The sequence below is a fragment of the Oratosquilla oratoria genome, chromosome 31, assembly GCF_046742065.1.
Source record: "Oratosquilla oratoria isolate Oo_2021 chromosome 31, ASM4674206v1, whole genome shotgun sequence".
NCBI classification, from domain to species: domain Eukaryota; kingdom Metazoa; phylum Arthropoda; class Malacostraca; order Stomatopoda; family Squillidae; genus Oratosquilla; species Oratosquilla oratoria.
In genome coordinates this window covers 52,300,753-52,308,252 of record NC_134807.1, presented here as the reverse complement: position 1 = coordinate 52,308,252, position 7,500 = coordinate 52,300,753, and the positions used below count along the sequence as shown (strand labels likewise).

General features: G+C 39.8%; 1 protein-coding gene and 1 pseudogene across 7 annotated transcripts in view; one reads left to right on the top strand and one right to left on the bottom strand.

Annotated features, from left to right (window-relative positions):
• The window catches only part of LOC143041552 (uncharacterized), a 933,705-nt gene that overhangs the window by 542,531 nt on the left and 383,674 nt on the right, over positions 1-7,500 (top strand). The window lies entirely within an intron of this gene.
• LOC143041380 (uncharacterized) overlaps positions 5,330-7,500 on the bottom strand; it is a 5,049-nt pseudogene continuing 2,878 nt past the window's right edge.

Genomic DNA, 7,500 nt, shown 5'->3' with positions numbered 1-7,500 from the left:
TCGCCGACGCCACTCTCCACGGTCTTTCCGAACAAGCTCCCATGCAGCCACCCTTCCGACTCCAAATATTTCTCCATAAATTCATTCAACTTTCCCCAAACATAAATTCTCGAGCAACCCTTTCACCGCCTCCATCCTGGATTGTCTATTGTGGAGACCACTGTGAGTGGGATCAACATCAGGGAAACGTGCCGGAGTTGACGTTCATGAGTCATGCTTATAACTGGTGTAGACTCAATCATAATCCTCAACTGGGGGCATACGCCAGGGAGGGCGTTGCTTCACTCACACACCGGTACCATTCACCTCGGTCTCTCCGGGCAAGATTCCATGCAGGCATCCTTTTCACTAAAAACAACCCGCCGGCAAAGAGGTAGTTGTTGTGCAAGAAAGAATGTTGCAGGCATCCACACGGAGAGACCGCCGGACGTTCGCCTCATGCTTAACTCGACGTGTTTGTGCCTCATTTGCAACATCCCGGTTTGGTGATTTTGACAGGAGTAGCTTGTAAGCTTGTCCTCACCGTAGGTGTAAAAAATGGACAGTTTCTACCTCGCCAGTGCTCCCAGAGGCGAGGATCATATACCCATCTAATCGGAAGCAACGGGAGTTCTGACGTCAAAAGCAGTGCCAAACTCTGCCAACTAGGAGCGTGATAGTTACTCAAAATATACTTCCACTCTAAAATTCACTTGAGTTATACAGATTAATTCATTAATTTGAATTATCATACTATACGTAAGAAAATTTCTATTTTGAAATATTATAACGTCAGTAAGGTTCTCTGTAACAGGTGGCGGATACTCAAAACTCACTGTAACTTACAAGGTTGTGGAGACTGGTTTACAACCTCAAATTTCACAATGTGGCTACAAGGATTGTTACAACTTATGTACCGGTTAGGTTTGGCTACACAATGGGGCTTAGTGGGGGCGATGTAAAGTCTTGGACAGACTTTATATTTATTAAAGATATTTACATCTTGGGGATATAATCTTCCTTTACCGAGCCTAAGGGAAAGTGTCTCCCCTAGTCTTCTCTCTGGTGACGCAGTCACCGTTTATAAAGGGGAATAAACGTATCTAAGCATGTTTGGTGTGGGTTGTCACATAGAAAAGGCGTTTGTGATAGTAATATATATTATGTGTGTGTTAGTTGACAAAATTTATGAGATTTGAGAATAATACTTTTAAATCAATCTGCGGCCCGGTATATGATGGCGAGTTAGATTTATGGAGAAGGCGTTACACACGTGAAGTCCGGGTCTAATACCCACGCCTCAAGAGACTGACTACATTAGATCATCGTAACTTGGGTGGCTTGGCCACATTCTCAGATCCGGACCAGACAGATTCACATCTCGTGTTTCCATCGAAGATATAGTGGGCAGGAGACCTCGAGGACGCCCCCACACTAGATGGAAGAATGTGATGGAGAACAACTTGCGATCCCTGGACGTCGACCCCGACGACATAGAGATGTTAGCAGCAGATCAGAGAGTCTAGAGGCATCTTTTTGTAACGGTCAGGGGCCTCAATGGGTCTGTAGCGCCAGAGAAGTAATAGTAGAGTAATGTGATAGTTGTATTGTAATGGATTTAGTAATATGATTTGTGGATGTGGCTAGACATGATGTATGTGTTGGAGTTATGATAATGTAGCTTGGTAGGTATAAGGAACTCTCAATGAACTGTCTGGTGATATTATGCACTTGCTGAGCGGTGGCGTGATGATGCGCTGCATGGTCTGAGCCAGTTGTTTATCATTAGGAAATGTAAAGATTGCAAGATTGGAGGTAGGGATTGCAAAAAGCCAGTGCCTGTCGGGCACCTTGCATGCATGTGGATCATGTGTCAGACATGTGACATATCGTAATGAATAGTAATGGTATGATACATGCCTCTCCGACCTCTTTGAGGAACGTCCTCGTACCACGGGTTAAGGTCAAGACGGTGGAGTTTGGCATAGAAAATTATACATTTGCAAAAGAAAGATATGATAATGTGTCACGTCGCTAGTGGGAGATACTGACTTGTAAGATTCATTATTGCCTTGAATTGTTGAGTACTAGTAAAGTGAGGGGGGTTGCGTACATTATCACATCTTTGTATTCAGTAAGCTATGGTGAAATTATTTTTTCTCTTTTCAAAGAGAATGTATGGTAATATCTGCCACCGTAGTTTGGGGTCTCTTTTCAATGGGTAGCACTTTCACAAGAGGTCATAGCTTTAATGAATACAAGAGGTCCTAAATTTTCAATAACTGTTGGTTTGTGTGAAGTTATTTTAAAAGTATGATTGTTCTACATATCTAAAAATATAAGATGAATTTACATCGTTCCGTAAAGAGAGGCCTATTCTCTTGTTTCAACGAGATCTTTGGTAATCTCTTTTTTATGAGATTTCACACTTTTACGTATAGACATATAGATTTCAATGTGTGTGATATCAGTTTTCCTATTTTGGGTAGTGTTCAGGTGGACTATAGTGTAACGGTTTGTGATTATCTCTGATGGGTTGACCTATCTATTTATGTTTTTTTTGTTTTTTTCGTCTGTGTGACATATCTAATATCTATCCTAATGTTGCATAGATTTTATTGATCTGTTTGTTATAATATATCTGTATTGATGAATTGGCGGGATACAAGTTTATTCATTTATTCATTTTTTTCACTATGTTATAAATTAATGTTGCTTATATACGTTTCATGGATGCTATGTCGATATTTTGTTAGTGATTATTGATCATATTTTTTTGTGGGAAATTGTCATTTTTGTTAAGTAATCTGCTGTTCTTATCATTACTCATGTATACTGATTATGGAAATGTGTGTTTTTCAATGAACTTGAATTTGAATTTGAGTTAAAAAACAATGTATGTTTGAGATGGAGGCTTTTGTATGTATTACATTTTGTGTATAGGTTTTGATTATTGTTTATGGCATGAAATAATAATTGGCTTTGTGTAGTATGTTGTCGTTTTTTAATTTTGTGTGTAATGTTTCTGTGTGTTGGTTGGGTTTGTCAGAGTTTTATTGTTTCAGAGATGAGTTGGTAAGGTGAGAATATTCTATATGTTCATGTGAAAAGCATGGGAGTTTGTGCATTCTAATTCTAAGTTTAGACTAATGTATATTGGAGATGGTTCTATTGTGTTTACAATTAATGGAGTTACTATATTTTTGAGTTTGATATTGTTGAAATGTGATTGTTCATGTGACGTTATGATATTCCTGTGTTATCACGATCTGAAGGAAGATAGAGAAGATTTTTTTTATAGATGGAATGGATTTGACAAATAAGAGATCGTTAATGCCGCGTTAACCTTTAGATACGAAAGACATCTTTGTATCCGTTAAATTGTTGGGGCTATTATTGAAAAGTGATTGTTCATGTAATGTTATACTATTCCTGGGTCATCACGCTCTGAAGGAAGATAGAGAAGATTTTTTCATAGATGGAATGGGTTTGGCAAGTAAGAGATCGTTAATGCCGCGTTAACCTTTAGAAACGAACGACATCTTTGTAGCCGTTAAAATGTTGGGACTACACAATGGGCTTAATGGGGTCAGATAAACCCTCTCTGGGTTTTCTTTGTTTATTATTAGGGAGAATGTCTCCCCTAGGCTCCTCTCTCTGGCGAACGCAGTCGCCTGTTATAAAGGAGAATATGTCTAGGTATCTTTGGTGTAGGTTGTCATATAGGAAATGTGTTTGTGATAATGATATATATTATAAGCGTGTTAGTTGCATTGTAATGGGTTTAGTAGTATTACTTGTGGGTGTGGCTAGACATGATGTATGCATTGGAGTTACGATAATGTTGCTTGGTAGTTATATGGAAAGGTTAATGAACTGTCTGGTAGCATTAGGTACTTGTGTTCGACGGTGGCACAATGATACGTTGCATTGTCTGAGTCAGATGATTGTTATTAGGAAATGCGTTGTCATCAAGATTGAAGATATTGCTAAAGGCTAGTGCTTGTCGGCTATCTTTTTCTACGTATATGGATTATATGTCATGGCGTGTGATATATAGTAATGGTTAATAATGGGAGGATACATCTTGCGTCTCATATAGGTGAAATATTTAGTGAAAATGAACGAATTCTGATTTATGTGTTGATTTAGTTCATTGTGGGATTTATTTTATTCTATTGCGTGTTGGATTTGGTTTGACTGCCTGTGAGTCTTCCTTGGGGCGGGTGGGGCTGGGTGTGTGGGTAGAATATACAGAACTGTACATATTTGCTGGGTGTGATCGTCTAAAGAAGTTAAAATTTAATGTGATATTGAATTGTTATATATAGGTTAACAATAATTATTTGAGTACTTGATGGCAAGGTTGATATTATGGTTAATGTGTCTTAATATTGCAGTTTGTACTATACTTGAAAGGTGTATTGCTTTGATATTTTATAGAATGAGTTTGAAATATATCTTGCAAGGACAGTATATTGTGTCAAAAATATACGGGAAGATGTTTCGTATGTAATATCGATTTCTATATTACTGGGAATTTATATATTTCGTATTGTTTGGTTTTATGTATAGAATATTGTCTCTTTTGTAGTATTAGTTTATTTGCACTTGTTTATTTGTATTATTGGCTGATATGTATAATCATTTTGGTAGATCTATGTGGATTTGAAGATTTGGTTGTGTATTATTTACTTTACATCTTATGAATGCTGATTCTTTTGAATGCTTTAGTTATGTTGATTTGAAGAATTAGCAGTGAATTTTGTGAGTGTTTATCACTTTATGTCTTAGTATGTAGATTCTATTTAATGCATTAGTTAATAATTGTTTCTATTATACGTGTATGTATTTATTAGCTTGTTTGTATATTTCTATTTTTATTTAATGTGTTTACATAAATGTGTAGTAATGTATAAACATTTGGGAATCAGGGTACTTAACGTAGATTTATATGGATTTGATGCGTAGTCCAGATGCACTGTCGGGTAATTGGAGACTGACGGTGCTTAGAAGAACTTGATGATAACTTGTCCGAGATTTTGTTGACGTTTGCATTTTCTTCGTGGAGTTTGTGTCTCGGTGGAGGAAGGGAGTGAAGTGGGTGGAGGTGGTTGGAGAGGTCCTTGCTGTGGGTCACGGCGTGGAGGCAGTGGATGTAGGTGCAGAGATGGGTAAAGTGTTGAGGTCACTCTCGTTAGCTATGCTCTACCGGCGCGAAGTTCCTGGCAGGGACCGTACGTGAAGGTAAAAATAATAATAATAATAATAATAATAATAATAAAGTAAATTGGTAGATGTGTTATATTTGATTGGGGTGCAAGAGTGGGAAGAAGTTAGAATCGTCGCTTCATAGGGGATTGTTGTGGAGTGGTGGTGGGTAGATGGACTGGGCAGGGACTAGTCGCCGAATGCAATTGCTTGGAATTGCTGACCCTGAAGTCAGCGTGTTGGGCTTGGGTGCCTTGCGACCTGTTGGAGTCACCTGGCCTCGTTCTAGAAGTAGGAGAATGAGAGAGAAGTAGTGTAGCTTAAGGATTGGATTACGAGAATGCTCCGTGATGTGTTTGATGACGTTGTGTGTCAGACAGCTCTACTGGATAGTTGGTGAGGCAAGGGGTGGAATAGAAGCCCAATCGTCGTTTGGAGGGGAGGGGGGATGTATAGGATGCACCTGTCGCTGGTAAGTACGCTGCTTTTTTTCTTTTTTTTAAGTCTTGAAGGCAATACTCTGGGCTTGATTGATGCTGGGCTTTGATGTTTTGTACTGAAAGTTTTTGTGACTTAGTTGGAGTTTGATGTGGTAATGCGTTGGGTTGATTGAAGTTTTGAAGTTGTATTGCTGGGAATCACTGCTCTGAGTTGACAATTCTAGTCGCGTAACTAGTGAATGGCAATTCAGACACGCTATGGGGGTGGGGAGTAGTGTGGGTAGTCTTGTAACTGGGCAGTCTCTCCTACTCAGACATGCTAGGGAGGGGTAGTGTGGGGAGTCGAGGTGACGGCGGTTTTTCCTACTCTATCAGCGGTCTCTCTTTAGACAGCGGTCTCTCTTCGGATTGGTGGCAAACTGCCACTGGGTGTTTTGAAATCGAATGCCTTATCGATATCACCACCGACTCTCTTCAAGATGGCTACAACTGCAGGTTACACCTGTGAGGTAGGCAGACGTTTCTGGTAGATGGCATACTTGGTCAGGCAATGACGGCAGTCGAAGTGGTGGGGGAGGGGGATGGACTGGCAAACGACAGATGTTCTGGCAGTCGGACTGGTGGACAGGCGAGCTGGAAGACGGCAAACGTTCTGGCAGTCGGGTTGATGGGTAGGAGAACTGGCAGACGGCAAACGTTCTGATAGGCGTGGCTAGTCGTTGACGAGGAGCTAGGTAGGCGACGACGGTTTTAGCCGGGTAATTGTGGACGGGTGGTCTCTTCTTCGGGGGCGTGGGACCACCGCCTGCCGCCAATATGTACCCGTTAGTTTGGGCTAAACAATGGAGTTTAGTGAGTGATGAAAAGTCTTGGACAGGCCATACATTTATTTAAGACCAAAACTTGAAGATATTTACATCTTACATATATAATCTCCCCTTACCGAGTCTATGGGAGAGTGTCTTCCCTAGTCTCTTCTCTCTCTGGTGACTCAGTCACCGTATATAAGAGAGAATAAGCGTATCTAAGCATGTTTGGTGTTGGTTGCCACATAGGAAATGTGTTTTTGGTAATAGTATATATCATATATGTGTTAGTTGTTTTGTAATGAATTTAGTAATATTATTTGTGGATGTGGCTAGATATGATATATGTATTGAAGTTACGATAATGTAGCTTGGTAGGCATAAGGAAAGGTCAATGAACTGTCTGGTGATATTATGTACTTGTTGATCGGTGGCGTGATGATCCGTTGCATGGTCTGAGTTAGTTGTTTTCGTAAGGAAATGTGAAGGTTTCAAGATCGTAGGTAGGGATTGCAAAAGACCAGTCCCTGTCGGGCACTTTGCATGCATGTGGATCATGTCTCAGGCATGTGACATATCGTAATGGTTAGTAATGCTTGTCATTGGGTTTCAATCAATGCCAATACGTTTTCCCGCAGCCGCTAATGTAAGAAGAGAAGAATCGCGTGCTAGAAAAGCATGTGAAACAGAGCAAATATTACCGTTGATGAGGTTATGGTGATAATTCAGGACTAAATTCGAAAATATTTTCCCTAGAAATTCTGCCCAAAAATTACCGTAATATACAATGAAATGTTATTGTGGAAGATATACCTTCAGGTGAAATTATTTCTGGTCCAACAAACATTAAAGTAGTGTCGGGAGACATAATGATATACGGGAGGTCATTGAGTTAGCATATACAGAACTTAAGTATTACTCCCACTCCATAGTAATGATAATGTTTATCCTCTTACAGACGCTGGAAGTGTATCCTATTTTCATGTCAAAATTGCAAAATAAAACAAACATCACCCTCGTATCCACCTTCCGTACCACCTTATCCACGTATACTCGTACATTGA